The sequence below is a fragment of the Ceratotherium simum genome, chromosome 3 (assembly GCF_057802395.1).
Source record: "Ceratotherium simum simum isolate JZ-2026a chromosome 3, ASM5780239v1, whole genome shotgun sequence".
In the NCBI taxonomy this organism is placed as follows: Eukaryota; Metazoa; Chordata; class Mammalia; order Perissodactyla; family Rhinocerotidae; genus Ceratotherium; species Ceratotherium simum.
In genome coordinates this window covers 80,147,421-80,166,580 of record NC_141902.1, presented here as the reverse complement: position 1 = coordinate 80,166,580, position 19,160 = coordinate 80,147,421, and the positions used below count along the sequence as shown (strand labels likewise).

The following is a 19,160-nucleotide window of genomic DNA, read 5'->3' as shown; positions in this document are numbered from 1 at the left end:
TCTGTCCTCAATCTGTCATCTCATTCTCTCAAGAAAGGCCCCAGGTACTTCTCCCAAAGCCAGACCGTCTTGGTGTGTGTGTGTCTGTCTGCCCCCACTTCTGCCTTTTCCAGCACAGACACCTCAGCCCCTCGGCACACCTGCCCTGCCCACCCTCCACCAGGAAGGTGCACTGGGACTCTGCCTGGGAGGAGGGGCAGGGGCCGTGGGACACTTCCACTGCAGGTTCTTTCCCCACCATCAGTACTTAGAGATGCATGGAGATTATGGAAGGCATCAGGAGAAGCCTTGGCAGTGTGACCCATGGGCATGGTGGCAGGGTGGAGGGGAGTGGGCTTCTCCCTGTTCCACAAACAAGTGCCAGTTTATGGTTAGAGCCAAGCCAGGCTCGGGTGCCACAGTGCCTCCACTGCACTATGCCAGAGCTGCCAGTTGAGGGTGTAATTCAGGCTCCTCATTTGCCCTCAGCTCAGCCTCTGTCTTCCCAGCTCTAGGCGCACAGGGCCAAGGGGAGCTGGGATGTTGTGTGCCCCACCCCAGGGTAGATAATGGGGGCTGCCCTGAGAATCACAGAACAATAGGAGATGACTCCTTAGTATATAGAACTCTTTCTCTTTCCTCTTACCGATGCATAGGACTCTGTTGTATGGATGTCCCATTGTTTATTTAGCCAGTTTAGATGGACATCTGGATCATTTCCCTTGCAATAATGCTGCAATGAATAGCCTTGTGTAGACATCATTTTGCATTTTTGGTAGCATATCTTTAGTATAAATTTATAAAATTCAGAATATTAGTTAAGAGGGAAAATGCAGATGTAATTTTGCTGGGTATTGGTAAATTCCCCTCCAAAGGGGTTGCACCATTTTGCATTCCCTCTAGCAATGTAAAAGCATGCCTGTTTTATCGTATTAACCCTTTGTGATATAAGTTGCAAATATTTTCTTCCAATTTTTCATTTGCCTTTTTACCTTGTTTGTGTGTTTTGGGATACATAGAGATTTGTGGGGTTTTTTCCTTATGTGTTAAAATTTTATGTTTGGCCATAAAACAAGCCTCAATAAATTTAAAAGGATTGAAATCATACAAAATATGTTCTCTGACTACAATGGAATGAAATTAGAAATCAATAACAGAAGGAAATTTGGAGAATTCACAAATATGTGGAAATTAAACAACATACTGGTAAATAATCAGTGGGTTAAAGAAGAAATTGCAAGGGAAATGAGAGCATACTTTGAGATGAATAAAAAGAAAAACACAACATACTAAAACTTACAGCATACAGCTAAAACAGGGTGTAGCAGGAAATATATGGCTATAACTGCCTATATTAAAAAAGAAGAAAGATCTCAAGTCAATAACCTACCCTTCCACCTTAAGAAACTAGACTAAACCCAAAGCGAACAGAAGGAAGGAAACAACAAAGATTAGAGCAGAAATAAATGAAATAGAGAATATAAAAACAATAGAGAAAATCAATGAAACCAAAAGTTGGTTCTTTGAAAAAATCAACAATATCGACAAACTTTCAGTTAGGATGACCAAGAAAAATCAGAGATATGGCTCAAATTACTAAGACTGTGAATGAAAGGGGGACATCACAACCAACCATACAGAAATAAAAAAGACTATAGTGTACTATAGTGTACATATAGTGTACTATATGAACAGTTGTACACCAACAAATTCTATAACCTAGATAAAGTGAAGAAATTCCTAGAAAGGCAAAAACTACCTAAACTGACTCAAGAAGGAATAGGAAATTTGAATAGACTTATAAGAAGTAGAGAGATTGAATTAGTAATCAAAAAACTCCCCACAAAGAAAAGCTAGGCCCAGATGGCTTCACAGGTGAATTTTACCAAACATTTAAAGAAGAATTAACATCAACTTCACAAACTCTTCTAAAAAATAGAGGAGGAGGGAACACTCCTCAATTCAATCCATGAAGCCATTATTACCCTGAAACCAAAACCAGACAAAGATATCATAAGAAAAGAAAACTACAGACCAATAACTCTTATGAATATACATGCAAAAATCTTCAACAAAATACCAGCAAACAAAATTCAGTAATGTATAAAAAGGATTATACACTACGACCAAGTGGAATTTATCCCTGGTTTGCAAGTGTTGTTTAACATCAACCGACATAATACATCATATTAAGAGAGTAAGAAGAAAAAAATCATTGCAACAGACACAGAAAAAGCATTTGACAATATTCAACACCCTTTGATGATAAAAAACACTCAATAAACTAGTAGTAGAAGGGAACTTCCTCAACCTGATAAAGTGCATCTATTAAAAATCCAAAACTAACATCATATTCAATTATGAAAGACTGAATGTTTTCTTCTTATCTTTGAGAACAAAACAAGATGTCGGCTCTCACCACTTTTTGTTCAGCATTATATTGGAGCTTATAGCCAGGGCAATAAGACAAGAATAAAAGGCATCCTTGGGCCGGCCCCGGGGGTTAGCGGTTAAGTGCGTGCGCTCCGCTACTGGCGGCCTGGGTTCGGATCCCGGGCGTGCACCGACGCACCGCTTCTCCGGCCATGCTGAGGCCACGTCTCATATACAGCAACTAGAAGGATGTGCAACTATGACATACAACTGTCTACTGGGGCTTTGGGGAAAAAAAGGAGGAGGATTGGCAATAGATGTTAGCTCAGAGCCGGTCTTCCTCAGCAAAAAGAGGAGGATTAGCATGGATGCTAGCTCAGGGCTGATCTTCCTCACAAAAAAAAAAAAAAAAGAAAAGAATAAAAGGCATCCAGATTGGAAGAAATGAAAAGAAGAAAGGAAACTATCTCTATTTTCAGATGACATAGTATTGTATATAGAATATCCTAAGGAATCCACACACACAAAGAGAGAATTAGGACTAATGAATCAGTTCAGCAAGTTTTCAGAATACAAGATCAAAATGTAAAAATCAATTGTAGTTGTATATACTCTCAATGAACAATCTGAAAATGAAATTAAGAAAACAGTTACATTTGCAATAATGTCAAAAAGAATAAAACAATTGGGAATAAATGTAACAAGAAGTACAAGATTTATACATTGAAAACTACAAAAAATTTTTGAAAGAAGTTAAAGAAGACCTAAAAAAAATGGAAAAACATCCTATGTTCATGGGTTGGAAGAACTTAGTAATGTTAACATGGCAATACTTCCAAAATTGATTTGCAGATGCAGTCCCTATCAGAATTCCAGCTGAAATTTTCATAGAAGTTGACAAGCTGATCCTAAAATTCGTATGGAAATGCAAGAGACAGAATAGCCAAAACAATCTTGAAAAAGAAGAACCAAGTTGAAGGACTCACACTGCCTCATTTCAAAATGTGCTACAAAGCTACAGTAATCAAAACAGTGTGGACTTGGCACAAGGATAGACATATAGATCAATGGAATAGAATTAAGAGTCCAGAAATAAACCCACACATTTATGGTCAGATGATTTTTGACAAGGATGCTAATACAATTCACTGGGAAAAGAATGATCATTTCAACAAATGGTGCTGGGAAAACTGGATATGCACATGCAAAAGAATGAAGTTGGATCTCTACCTACACAGTATGCAAAAAAATCACTCAAGGTGGATCATAGACCTAAATGTAAGAGATAAAATTATAAAACTTTTAGAAAAAAAGATAGGATTAAATCTTCATGATCTTAGATTAAGCAATGGTTTCTTGGATTTGACACCAAAAACACAAGTGACAAAGGAAAAATAGATAAATTAGACTTCATCAAAATTAAAATTGTTTTACTTGAAGGACATCGTCAAGAAGGTAAAAAGATAACTCACAGAATGGAAGAATATTTGCAAATCATATATCATAAAGGGCTCATATTCAGATTATATAAAGAACTCTTATAAGTCAACAATAAAAAGGCAAATAACTCAATTTTAAAATGAGAAAAGGACGTGCCGGCCCCGTGGCTTAGTGGTTAAGTGCGCACCCTCCACTGCTGGCGGCCCGGGTTCGGATCCCGGGTGTGCACCGACGCACCGCTTCTCCGGCCATGCTGAGGCCACATCCCACATACAGCAACTAGTAGGATGTGCAACTATGACATACAACTACCTACTGGGGCTTTGGAGGGAAAATAAATAAATAAAATTTTTTTTTTTAAAATGATTTAAAATGAGAAAAGGATCCAGGGGCCGGCCCGGTGGCGCAAGCACTTAAGTGTGCATGCTCCGCTGCGGCAGCCCGGGGTTCGCCTGTTTGGATCCCGCGTGCACACCGATGCACCACTTGGCAAGCCACGCTGTGGCAGCGTCCCATATAAAGTGGAGGAAGATGGGCACGGATGTTAGCCCAGAGCCAGTCTTCCTCAGCAAAAAAAGAGGAGGATTGGCAGATGTTAGCACAGGGCTGATCTTCCTCACAAAAAAAAAAAAAAACAACAGAAAAGGATCTGAATAGGCATTTTTCCAAAGAAGATATAAAAATGATCAATAAGCACCTGAAAAGATGCTCAACATCATTAGTCATTAGGGAAATGCAAATCAAAACTGCAATGAAATACTACTTCATAACCACTAGAATAACATAAAAAAGATGAATACTAACAAGTGATGGTAAGATATGGAGAATTAGAACCCTCATATGTTGCAGGTGGGAATGTAAAATGATGCAGCCACTTTGGAAAATGGTTTGGTGGTTCCCCATAATTTTAAACATAGAGTTACCATGTTCCCTAGCAATTCCATTCCTACATATATATTCAAGAGAATTGAAAATAGTTCACAAAAAACTTGTACACAAATGATCATAGTAGCATTATTTATAATAGCCAAAAAGTGGAAAAATCCAAAGATCCATTAACTGATGAATGAATAAACAAATGTAGTATATCCATACAATGGAATATTATTTGGCAATAGCAAAGAATGAAGTACTGAAACATGCCACAACAGGATGAACCTTGAAAACATGCTAAGTGAAAGAACCAGTTACGAAAGCCACATATTGTATGATTCCGTTTATATAAAGTGTCTTTTGGGGATGATGAAAGTGTTTTAAAGTTAGAGGAATGGTGGTTGTTACACAACTCTGTGAATATACTAAAAACCATTGAATTGCACACTTTAAAATGGTGAGTTTTATGATAAGTAAATTATATTTCAGTAAAGCTGTTATTTTTTAAATGTGGTCAGATTTATAAATCTTTTATTGTTAATGGGTTTGAGTCACAGTTAAGAGGGTTACACTCTTCCAGATTAAAAAGGAATTCAGGAGAGAAGTCAAGATGGCAGTGTAAGCAGACTCTGAACTCACCTCCTCCCACAGACACAGCCAATTTACAATTACTTGTGGAAAAATTACCCCTGAGACAGAACTGAAAACTGGATAAGAGGAACTCCTGCAACAAACGACAATCCTAATTGAGGTGGAAGAGGCAGAAATTCCCTCAGGAGAGAAAAAATGTCACCTTCACAAGCTGCAGTGCCTCACGGCTGCCCAGGAGCAGCCCAAAAGTACACAGCCCTCCCTGGAGGAGGGGGGCCCTGAGCCGGGGAGCGCCCCCGCTGTAGGCATTTTGTGGACCCAGCACAATCGAGACAAGTGGCATAATATCTGACTTTGCCTGCTACTAAAACATTGGGGAGTACCCCCAGAAAAGCTGGCTCACAAAGAAATTAAAACTGCCTCTTAAAGGGCCCAGGCACAAATTCACCCACTTCAGAAGAAAGCAACCTAAAATCACCAGAAAGAAAGGTGCACAGTGCTTTGATGAAAAGAGACTCACATGATAGGCTCTGAGTGCATCACAGTGAGAGATGAGACCTCTCCAGGGATTGGGACATTGGCTGTGGCCATTGTTATGGCCTGGTGTGGGCATGGTGACACAGACACCTTTGGAGTACTCCCTGCTAGCCTAGGGTCTGCCCCACCCACTAGAGCACCAATTTAATCCAGCTCAGCCAGGGAAGGCAGCCCACCCTAGGGACTGGCCACACCCAACAACAAGCCCTCAGCCAACTTGTGGGCCTGCATAGATTGGTGACTGGATTCTCTGCAGCCTGGTGACTGAGCCCACTTCAGTGGGGCAGGGCATGCATAAGGAGTGGGTGGAGAGTGTGGGGTGGTGGTGGAGTGTGTGGGGCTCCCGCTGTGGAGAGACTGGGTCCACTTCAGGAGGTCAGGGCGTACAACGGGGCAGGACTGTGTTGACTGTGTATGTGGACCTGTGGGCGGCAGGGCTTGTCAACTGCAGAAGACTTGTGCTTCCTAAAGACCCACATAGGGGGTTTGCCCCACCTTCCAAAGCCTGAAACAATTGGGTGCTCCCATGCCTGTGCCTGAGGCCAGCCCCACCCAGCTGCAATCCTCAGAGATCTGACAAGAGGCCTAAAGGCTGGAGGCTTATAGCAATTGTAAGCCCCTGAGCCTAACAACCTGCCACGCTGGGGGCCTACTCACTTAAAAGAAATACTGCAACACAAATGTGCTATTAGAACTTGCAGCCAACAGTGCTGGGGCTCCCCACATCCAATAAAGAGACTGAAGGGCCCACAACAACTACAAGCAGTGGAGCATTACAACAACTGACCAGGAGCATAACTCAGCCTCCCTGGGCACCTACAGGGAGAGCAAACACGCCACAACAGAAGGACACACATAGCCCACATAGGGGTCACTCCTGGAACATTGAGAACTGAGGGAAGCACACTGGGAGCCTCATAAGGCATCACTTATATAAGGTCACCTATCCAAGAGCAGGAGACATGGCTGACCTACCTAATACATAGACACAAGCACAGGGAAAGAGGCAAAATGAGGAGGCAAAGGAATACATTCCAAGTAAGGGAACAGGACAAAAACCCAGAAAAGGGACTAAGTGAAACAGAAATGAGCAACCTACCCGACAGAGAGTTCAAACAAAGAGTGTTAAGGATGCTCACTGATCTTGGAAGAAGAATGGATGAACTCAGTGAGAATGTCAACAAAGAAATGGAAGATATAAAAAAGAACCAATCAGAAATGAAGAATACAATACTAGAAATGAAAAATTCACTAGAGAGACTCAAAAGCAGAGTAGTGGATACAGAAAAACGGATCTGCAAGCTGGACGAAAGACTAGAAGAAATTACCCAAGCTGAACAGGTAAAAGAAAAAAGAATTAAAAAGAGTGAGGTCAGTCTAAGGGACCTCTGGGACAACATCAAGCTCACTAACATCTGTGTTATAGGTGTCCCAGAAGGAGAAGAGCGAGACAAAGGGGCAGAGAATCTATTTGAAGAAATAATAGATGAAAACTTCCCTAACCTAAGGAAGGAAACAGACATCAAGGTACAGGAAGCACAGAGAGCACCAAACAAGATAAACCCAAAGAGGCCCACACCAAGACACATCATAATCAAAATGTCCAGAATTAAAGACAAAGAATCCTAAAAGCCGCAAGAGAAAGACAAGTTACATACAAAGGAAACCCCATATGGCTATCAGCTGACTTCTCAGCAGAAACCTTACAGGCTAGAAGAGATTGGCACGATATATTTAAAGTGCTAAAAGGAAAAAACTTACAGCCAAGAATACTCTACCCCGCAAGGTTATCATTCAAAATGGAAGGAGAGATAAAAAGTTTCCCAGACAAGCAAAAATTAAAGGAGTTTGTCACCAAGAAACCAGTACTACAAGAAATGCTAAAGGGACTTATTTAAGGGGAAAAGAGAAGACGACAAATAGGAAAAATTATCTATTTCCATGATAAGAGGGTAATGGATACAAATGCACAAAAAAGAGGTTAGATATGATATCAAAAACATAAAATGTGGGAGGAGGGGGGTTAAAGAGTACAGCTTTCAGACAGAGGTCAAACTAAAGAGACCATCAATTCTGTATATGGACCCCATGGTAATCACAAACCAGAAACCTATAATAAATACACAAAAAAAATAAGAGAAAGGAACCCAAACATAATACTAAAGAAAGCCATCAAACCACAAGGGAAGAGAACAAGAGAAGAAGAAAGGAACAGAGGATGACTACTAAAACACTGAGAAAAAAAAAAGTTAAGAAATGGCAGTAAGTACATACTTATCAATAGCTACTTTAAACGTCAGTGGACTAAATGCTCCAATTAAAAGGCATAAGGTGTCTGATTGGATAAAAAAACAAGACCCATGTATATGCTGCATACAAGAGACACACTTCAGACCTAAAGACACTCACAAACTGAAAGTGAAGGGATGGAAAAACATACTCCACGCAAATGGCAATGAAAAGAAAGCTGGGGTAGCAATACTCATATCAGACAAAATAGACTTTAAAACAAAAACTGTAAAAAGAGACAAAGAAGGGCATTACATAATCAAGGGAACAATCCAACAAGAGGATATAACACTTGTAAATATCTATGCACCCAACGTAGGAGCACCTAAATATATAAAGCAATTATTAGCAGACATAAAAAGAGAAATAGACAGTAACACAATAATAGTAGGGGACGTTAACACTCCACTTACAGCCATGGATAGATCATCCAAACAGAAGATCAATAAGGAAACATTGGCCTTAAATGACACACTAGAACAGATGGACCTAGTAGATACATACAGACCATTCCATCCAAAAACCAAAGAATACACGTTCTTTTCAAATGCACGTGGAACATTCTCCAGGATTGATCACATATTAGGCCACAAAACAAGTCTACATAAATTTAAGAAGATTGAAATAATACCAAGCATCTTTTCTGACCGGCATGAAAGCATCTTTTCAACGGTATGAAACTAGAAATCAACTATAGTAAGAAATTCAGAAAAGCCACAAATATGTGGAGATTAAACAAAATGCTACTGAACAGCGACTGGGTCAATGAAGAAATCAAAGGAGAAATCAAAAAATACCTGGAGACAAATGCAAATGAAAATATGACATGCCAGAATTTATGGGATATAGCAAAAGCGGTTCTAAGAGGGAAGTTTATAGCAATACAGGCCTATCTCAACAAACAAGAAAAATCTAAACAATCTAACAATGCACCTAAAGGAACTGGAAAAAGAAGAACAAACAAAGCCCAAAATCAGTAGAAGAAGGGAAATAATAAAAATCAGAGCAGAAATAAATGAAGTAGAGACAAAAAAAAAAAATAGAAAAAATTAATAAAACCAAGAGCTGATTCTTTGAAAAGATAAACAAAATTGACAAACCTTTAGCTAGACTCACCAAGAAAAAAAGAGAGAAGGCTCAAATTAGTAAAATCAGAAATGAAAGAGGAGAAATTACAATGGACACCTCAGAAATACAAAAAATTATAAGAGAATACTATGAAAAGCTACATGCCAACAAATTCAACAATCTTGAAGAAATGGATAAATTCTTAGAATCATACAACCTTCCAAAACTTGATCAAGAAGAAATAGAGAATTTGAATAGACCAATCCCCAGTAAGGAGATGGAAACAGTAATCAAAAACCTCCCCCAAAATAAAAGTCCAGGACCAGACGCCTTCCCTGGTGCATTCTACCAAACATTTCAAGAAGACTTAGTACCTATCCTTCTCAGACTCTTCCAAAAATTGAGAGGGGGTGAAGCTCCCTAACTCATTCTACGAAGCCGACATTACCCTGATACCAAAACCAGACAAAGACAACACAAAAAAGAAAGTTACAGGCGAATATCACTGATGAACATTGATGCAAAAACCCTGAACAAAATACTAGCAAATCGCATACAACCATACATTAAAAAGATTACACACCATGATCAAGTGGGATTTATTCTAGGTATGCAGGGATGGTTCAACATTCACAAATCAATCAAGATAATACACCACATTAATAAAATGAAGAATAAAAATCACATGATCATCTCAATAGATGCAGAGAAAGCATTTGACAAGATACAGCATCCATTTATGATAAAAACTCTGAATAAAATGGGTATAGAAGGAAAGTACCTCAACATAATAAAGGCCATATATGACAAACCCACAGCTAATATCATCCTCAATGGTGAAAAACTGAAAGCTATCCCTCTAAGAACAGGAACCAGACAAGGATGCCCACTCTCACCACTGCTATTTAACATAGTATTGGAAGTCCTAGCCAGAGCAATCAGGCAAGAAAAAGAAATAAAAAGGATCCAAATTGGAAAGGAAGAAGTGAAACTCTCACTATTTGCAGATGACATGATTTTATATGTAGAAAACCCTAAAGAATCCACCAAAAAAACTTTCAGAAGTAATAAACAAATACGGTAAAGTTGCAGGATACAAAATCAACATGCAAAAATCAGTTGCATTTCTATACACTAACAACAAAGTAGCAGAAAGAGAAATTAAAAATACAATCCCATTTACAATTGCAACAAAAAGAATAAAATACCTAGGAATAAACTTAACCAAAGAGGTGAAAGATCTATATGCTGAAAACTATAAAACATTGCTGAGAGAAATTGAAGAAGACACAAAGAAATGGAAAGGTATTCCGTGCTCTTGGATTAGAAGAATTAACATAGTTAAGACGTCCATACTTCCTAAAGCAATCTATAGATTCAATGCAATCCCTATCAAAGTTCCACCAACATTTTTCACAGAAATAGAACAAAGAATCCTAAAATTTATATGGAACAACAAAAGACCCCAAATAGCTAAAGGAATCCTGAGAAAAAAGAACAAAGCTGGAGGTATCACACTCCCTGATTTCAAAATATACTACAAAGCTGTAGTAACCAAAACAGCATGGTACTGGCACAAAAACAGACACACAGATCAATGGAATAGAATCGAAAGCCCAGAAATAAACCCACACATCTATGGACAGCTAATCTTCGACAAAGGAGCCAAGAACATACAATGGAGAAAAGAAAGTCTCTTCAACAAATGGTGTTGGGAAAACTGGACAGCCACATGCAAAAAAATGAAAGTAGACCCTTACCTTACACCACACACAAAAATTAACTCAAAATGGATTAAAGACTTGAATGTAAGACCTGAAACTATGAAACTTCTAGAAGAAAACATAGGCAGTACGCTCTTCGCTCTTCGACATCGGTCTTAGCAACATATTTTCAAGCACCATGTCTGACTGGGCAAGAGAAACAATAGAAAAAATAAACAAATGGGACTACATCAAACTAAAAAGCTTCTGCACAGCAAAGGAAACCATCAACAAAACGAAAAGACAACCTAACAATTGGGAGAAGATATCTGCAAACCATACCTCTGATAAGGGCTTAATCTCCAAAATATATGAAGAACTGATGCATCTCAACAACAGAAAAACTAACAACTCAATTAAAAAATGGGTAAAAGACCTGAACAGACATTTCTCCAAAGAAGATATACAGATGGCCAACAGGCACATGAAAAGATGTTCCACATCATTAACTATTAGGGAAATGCAAATCAAAACTACAATGAGATATCACCTCACGCCCGTCAGAATGGCTATAATTAACAAGACAGGAAACAACAAGTGTTGGAGAGGATGTGGAGAGAAGGGAACTCTCATACACTGCTGGTGGGAGTGCAAAGTGGTGCAGCCACTGTGGCAAACAGTATGGAGATTCCTCAAGAAATTAAGGATAGAACTACCATATGATCCAGCTATTCCACTGCTGGGTATTTATCCAAAGAACTTGAAAACACCAGTGCGTAAAGATACATGCACCCCTGTGTTCATTGCAGTGTTATTCACGATAGCCAAGACTTGGAAGCAACCTAAGTGCCCATCAAGGGACGAATAGATAAAGAAGACATGGTATATATACACAATGGAATACTACTCAGCCATAAGGAACGATGAAATCCAGCCGTTTGTGACAACATGGGTGGACATTGAGGGTATTATGCAAAGTGAAATAAGTCAGAGGGAGAAGGTCAAATACCGTATGATCTCACTCTTTAAGTAGTAGATAATAACAACAAACAAACACATAGAGACAGAGATTGGATTGGTGGTTACCAGAGGAGAACGGGGAAGAGAGGAGGGTGAAAGGGATAATTAGGCACATGTGTGTGGTGATGGGTTGTAATTAGTATTTGGGTGGTGAACATGAGAACATGATGTAATCCATGCAGAAATAGAAGTATAATGATGTACACCTGAAATTTATACAATGTTATAAACCAATGTTACTGCAATAAAAAATTTTTTAAAAAAAAGAATTCACCCATGTTTTCTTCTAATGCTTATGTAGTTTCATTTTTTTTACTTTCATGTCTCTGATCCATTTGGAATTATCCTGGTGGATCAGTGAGGAATGGATCTGACCATATCTTTCCCATGTGGCTGCCCAATTGTACGTACACCATTTAGCATGCTCTTCTTTGGAAGATGTCCTTGCTAAACCTGACTCCTGTCCTGGGTGCCCTCTCCTTTGAGAGGGGACAGCATCCAGTCCTAGCACCTTTCTCTGGAGAAAGTATCAAATTGCTTGTCTGGTTTTGGTTACATCCAGTTTTTATCCCAGTAAATGTTCCCATCAAGGATTTTATATTGATTAACCAGACAATTAACCCCGAACACTGTCTCCAGGATTTAAAACTACATTGACTATAAGCTTACCTCCTAGTTGGGAATATTATTGGGCATTTCCCCATGCTTTTAAGCGAGATCTTTGCCATGGTCTGAATGTTTGTGTCCTGCCAAAATTCGTATGTTGAATTGTAACCCGTAAGGTGATGGTATTAGGAGGTGGGGCCTTTGGGAGGTGATTAGGTCATGAGGATGGAGCCCTCAGGAATGGAATGAGTGTTTATAGAAGAGATCCCACAAAGCTCCCTAGCCCCTTCTGCCATGTGAGGATACAAGCAGTCAGCCACCTGACCGTGCTGGGACCCTGATCTCGGACTTTCAGCCTCCAGAGCTGTGAGAAATAAATTTCTGTTGTTTATAAGCCACCCAGTCTGTGGTATTTTGTTATGGCAGCCCAAATGGACTAAGACAATTTTTTAAGATGATCTATTAACCAAAATGAACTCTAAGGCCTCTCATTTGAACCTTGGCTGATCTCATTCAGCAGCGTTTTTAGATAAGGGCACCATCAGAGTAAACAACTGGGGCTCTTCATTTTGGCCAGTAGCATTTATACTGAATGTTTATGGAGCTTCGGCTGTGTGCTGGGCAGTGTGCAAGGGCCTGGCTGTGTCCACTGGCATATACCGTCCTGTCTGGAGGTGATGCCCAGGCATGTTGGATGCATCTGTCCCTCTGTTCCCCTGCAAGCCCAGCGAGGGCAATCCCCTTGTTTCCCACTATTTGGTGTCCACTCACATCTGACCCAAAGCTCAGTAAATAAGATTCAGAAACCACCAGCTTGTCCATTTGAAGTGACATGATTTATCTCAGATGCTGGAGGAGTAAGATGAGAACTCCAGACTTCACAGTTTTCAGACATGGGCCAAATTTCTAACTTAATTTTAAATAACAACAATGAGAGCTGGCATTTATCTAGAGCCCACTAGGGATCAGATAGACTTCTAAGCACTTCCCATGCTTCCATTCATTTGAACCTCACAACCACCCGTCTAAGGTAGGTGCTGCCATCACCACGAGGAGGCACAAGGGGCGATGTAAACATGCATGCCCAGCTGGATGCAAAAGAAGAGTGACATGGCTATCACCCCTCTGCTCCTCTCCATGGCTGTCTGTGCTCTGGGGGCTCCTTCCCTGGCTGTACATATGACTAAGTCCTGGGATACTTTTATGAATTGGAAAGCCCCAGAGTATTATCTTGAAACAGTATAAACTTTGACCTGACATGAACCCTACCCCTGTTGTGCTGAAGCAGCCAGATTCTAGAGCTGATGGGGTGGGGGCGGGGTCGCGTGGCCAAAATGAAGCATTCATGGAAAGAAAAATCCAGAAGGGCCTGAAGAGGGCATCTGTCTCCTCTTTTACCAGGAGAATTCTGTGCCCCTCTGGCCATTCTGAGCGATACAGCAAATGGGCAAGGTTCTAGGTGAACCTCTTACTGATACACAGAGAGCTCTGGAGGTTCAACAAATTGAATTCAAGAAGCTTTTAACAAGCACCTGCTGTGTGGCTGGCACAGTGTAGGCACACATGATGCTAAGTAAGTGGGGCCCAGCCTGCAGGCACCACTGGGAGAAAAGAGGCAGACAGACACCTCACAAGGTGGGTGATCCCAGTCAGGCCAGGTGCAGGCAGAGGAAGAAGAAGGGAGCCCATGGGAAGTTCCTCGAGTCCTCCCTGCAGAGTAGCATCTGTGCTGGGCCTGGAAGGAGGAGGAGAATCTTGATAAGCAGGGAATGGGTGGGGGCTCCTTCTAGATAGGAGAGACACTGGAGTGAAGGCTGAGGGAGCCTGGGTTCCATGGAGGGGATGAGAGTGCAGTGTAGCTGCCTCAGAGGTGCCTGGAGTGGAGAGGGAGGGGACAGGCCCCCTGGAAATAACCCCCATTCGTGTGCTGGTCCTTTTTTTTATCATGCATTTTGCAGTATTTTTTATATGTGACGTTGTGGTTTTGTTTTGTTTTTACAAGATGACAAGACATCTTAAATACTTGCCAAGACCATGCGGCTGTTAAGTGGTAGAGCTAGGACTTGAACCCAAACTCGTCATCTGAGTACAGTTCTAGTTCTGTAACCACGTGTTTTAGCACAGTTCACGTTCTTGGTAAAAGACTACTGGAAAAATCTTGGTGCCTTATCCTAAATTTCCCTCTGGATGGAGATATCTTCTTCCTTTCCTTGTGCCCATTTTTGCCGAGAGGAAGTTGGATTCAGTTAGAAATTTGACTTTGTTAGCCTGAAAAGTATATTTTAAAAAACTGTTTTCCATCATAGCAGTAATGGAGAAATAACTGGAAAATAGAGGAAAGGGGGAAGATCACTTCAAATTCCACTGCATAAGAAAAAACCGATGTTATCATTTTGGGGTCTTTCCTTCTTGTCAGTTTTCCGTGTGCAGGATCCCTCCATGTGCTCAACATGATAAGCATTTTAATGCATTTGATAATCGTCATCACCACCATTCTTTGCTGAACTAAACAATACTGCAGTCAGCATCTTTGTGCATATTGCTTTTGTTTTTTTTGGCATGACTTTTTAAGTGTATAGAATTATTCCCTTGGAGTCAGTTCCCTAGAAGCTGGATTGCTGTGACAGAGGGTGGCCTACTTCTCAGCGTTTATAACCACAGTCATCTCCCCAAAGATCAGAGTATGACTGATTTCTATATCTTCAGATCGTACCATTTTTTATTATGTAAGTGAGTATTAAATAAACGAACTGGCTTAGTTCTGTGATTTTTAGTTCCCCAGAAGGGTGGTTCTTCTTTCTTTACCAGGTTAGTGTTGGTCTGTTTACCATCCTGTCTCTTGAGCATGGTTTCTGTTGCAGATATTTGAAAGTAAAATCTGGGAAGACTGTAGCACCACCCTCTGGCACTTCCTGCCCAGCTCATCAAGCTGTGTCCCCAGGATCTAGCTCAGCACATACTAGGTATTAAATATTTGTAGAATGAATGAGCAATAAATAAATGTATTTTTGGAAGAAGAACTAGGAAAGAACTCACCTTTGTAGCTCTGTATTTCTGTGCTTCTCTGCTGCTGCTGCAGGAAATTCGTGGAGGAATTGGTTTCCATTTCCTCTCTGGTTTTTCCTCCTAATGAGACAGGATCATCCCACCTTTTAGTTCCCACGTGTTTGCCAAGCACGTTATGTTCCGAATAAGTGTCCCACATTTGTTTGGGAGTGCACAGCCTGGGTAGTGGGGGGTTGGGCTTTGAGGGCAGGTGCTGGGGGTCCAAGTCCCAGCTCGCTGTTGAGAGCTGGGTGGGGGCAGATTCTCTAACCACTCAGAGTGCTGGGCACCTCGTGGAAAGTGGTGCCAAGAACCTCTACCTTGCCTGGGTGTTGGGAGGAAGGCGGATGTATGCAGGACATTTCTTGTAGCATCTGGCAGTACTCAATAAATGGCACCAATTAATGATATGCTAAATATCACCATAGACCATTTTATTTTATCTTTTAAACTCTGGGACACCTTTGCCAATTATTGTCCCAGGAGATTTTCTTGTTCTCTGTCTTTTTTCTGGAACAACTGAGTCAGGACTTGGTATATCCAAGAGGAAAGGGTTACTTCAGTTTAGATAATACCGTCAAAGAACTAGTTCACTAAGTCAGGTTGAAGGTAGTCAATTTTGTCCTGGATACACTTCCTCTTTTATTTTTTTTCTTAATTTTAAAATCAATACAAGCTTGGTGAGGAAAAAAAGATATTGGAAAACACAGAAAAACACAAATTAAAAAAACTCCAGTCATTTCACCTTCTGAAGGCAACTGCTGCTATCATTTACATGTGTTTTTCAGGTCTTTTTTCTAAACAGAGAGAGAGACAGACAGGCAGACTAAATTTTCAAACAAAAATAATAGACTTTACTCATTAGAAACCTTTTTTTCATAGCGTTTTAATCACACATAATCTGCCAACCTGGAATAAATTCTTTCACTTGGCATATTTTCAAATGATGCCAACCAGTGTTCTATGTTATGTATTCTTTCCATGGTGTTTCACAGTCTGTGCCCCATATTCTGCTCTTTTAGCTTAATTTTTTTGGGGGTGCTGAGGAAGGTTGGCCCTGGGCTAACATCCGTGCCCATCTTCCTCTACTTTATATGTGGGATGCCTGCCACAGCGTGGCTTGATAAGCGGTACGTAGGTCCGCACTGGGGATCCGAACCTGTGAACCCCAGGCAGCCAAAGCGGAGCGCGAACTTAACTACTACACCACTGGGCCGGCCTCTCTTTTAGCTTAATTTTATACAAGTATTTTTCATACTTCTCCTTAGTCTTCATTATTATCAATTTTAATGGCTGCATAGTAGTTCCTCATTCTGAAGTGCCCTAAGGAACTATTTAAGTCAGCCCAGGCTGCTATAACAAATTGCCACAGACTGGGAGGCTTAAACAACAGACATTTCTTTCTCACAGTTCTGGAGGCTGGGAAGTCCCAGATCAAGCTGGCAGATTCCGTTTTCAGGGAGGGCCCAATTCCTGGTTGGCAGACGGACATCTTCTAATCCCCTAACTGGGGATTAGGGTTAAAACATATGAATTTTGGGGGTACACAAACATGCAGTCCATAACAGATATTAAGTTGAAAAGCAGAGTAGTGGAAATTCTATGGCTTCTGGGGTCCAGAAGACCTGCTTCCCCTCTTTCCTCTGCTACCAGCCAGCTCTCTCAGTGTGAAACAATGTCTTCATCTTGGCCTCCCTCATCTGAAAAGTGGCAGCCATGACACCTACTCATAGCGCTGAGTTAAATAACTCTTAACGTTAAATTAAATGACATAAATCAGGCACCAGTCAGTGCTGGGCACCCAGGATTCCCTTTGCTATAAGCCACTCCCTAATTCCCTGACTTCCCTCTGCTGTTGTAGGTGACTCTGCAGGGCACAGTGTCATAACTCAGGAGTGTGTCTTTTTGTTTGTGCCACGTTATTTCTGCAGGTAAATTCCTAGGAGAAAAAAAAACATGGGTGAACTGGCAGAACCTCTCCTTGGGTCTTGTTATATGGTATTGTCGTATTGCTTTCTGAAACAGTCATACCATTTGCAAAGCTTCCCACAGTGACAAATGTACTGATTTCACCAACTCCGGCCAGCAGTGAATGTTAGAACTTGTTAAATCTTTCACTGTTTCTGGTGGACATAACATGGCATCTTATGATTCATTGTATTTTTTGTGTCTAAAGAAAATAGCACTTTTACGTGTGATCTCTATCTATTTGTATATGTAACTGCCCATCCTCTTTTTATTAACAAAAATCCATTTCCAGTGATTTGGTAACAACATCCACAGAGAAGTTGTATATCTGTGCTGTGAGGCTTTGCTGGTATGAGAAACGCCTGGCCTCCGTTGCTGGAGACTTTTTTGCATGAGCCATGAGCCAGGCCCCTCGTGAATGTCACTGCTGTCTTTGCTTTCCTTTTCTGATGCTGGTTGGTCCAAGTGGCCCAGTGTGATGGAGCTGAGCATGGGCCATCTGGAGCCAGTGAGGAATTACCGCTGAGGGTCACCCTGGGGGTCATGTTGCCCTCCAAACCCCCAACCTCTGCATCTTCTCCGAAGAAATAAAGGGTTGGATTTCACTGTAATTCGACTCAGAGATGAGAACTGCTGCTGAGGCTAAAACCCTAAAGTGATAGCTGGCAAAGAAAGAAGCATCCTTCCCGCTGAAGGCTGGTAAACCCAGGGCTACAGTGGGCGAGCCCCCGCAGTGCTAGGAGGGGGTCACCTCCGGGGAAGGAGAGTCCCCTTCCCCCGTACTTTGGCCACACAAGGACTCGGTGGAGGATGGTACAGGAAGGTTGTTAAACAATTATGACCAGGTCAGTACCATCCTAAAGTTTGCTTTTGTTTGTTCTGCAATTAGCTATGGGTTGATAGATATATTTTTAGTTTTTGCTACTCTATTGATAGAGGTGAATGTAATAAAAAAAATTTCACGTATGTGCAAGTAAAATGTTAGTGTCTTTTCTAGGATGTACAGAGGATGCCACAGATTTTGGATTGACAGCATTTTCTTTCCATTGTACATGTTTTCTTTGATGGGGATGAGAGAAATGTATAATATATATATATACGTAAGAGGCCAACACTTAGAAATTATTATAATTAAAGTCACTTTCATATTACCTCTCCATTTTCCTAGATTTGAAGGAAAAAAACCGTAGAGAGAGAATTTTATTCTAATTATTGGGTCAGGAGGGATGATATAACAAATATTGTTCTAAAAGGAAGTATAAGAATGTCTCCTTCAGATGTAAGGACAGAAGAGACTCAGAATTGACAGACAAAGGAGGACTGTCTTTAAGATGGGGAAGGCCACAGGAAATGTTGGTATAAGTGACATGGCTTTTACAGTCAGACATCACTCTATAATACTCATAAAATTCTGTTTTATTACTTCCTCAAAGTAAAAGAGAAGAATCATTTCCATTAGTTTTCCTGTAATCAGAATAATTTATTTTTCTAAAACCTGAACTATAGAAATGATATTTAGAGATTGAGTTATTGGCAACCAAAAACATTTCTCCTAGAAATGGCTGAATATGTGAAACATACAGTGTTAACTGAAAGTATTTCTTTATAAATAGAATACTAAATTGAAAGTGATTATCAAGGAATAAATGATTATCAAGGAATAAATGA

General features: G+C 40.6%; 1 protein-coding gene across 2 annotated transcripts in view; it reads left to right on the top strand.

The window, feature by feature from the left end:
- The window catches only part of LRRK1 (leucine rich repeat kinase 1), a 131,208-nt gene that overhangs the window by 25,522 nt on the left and 86,526 nt on the right, over positions 1-19,160 (top strand). The window lies entirely within an intron of this gene.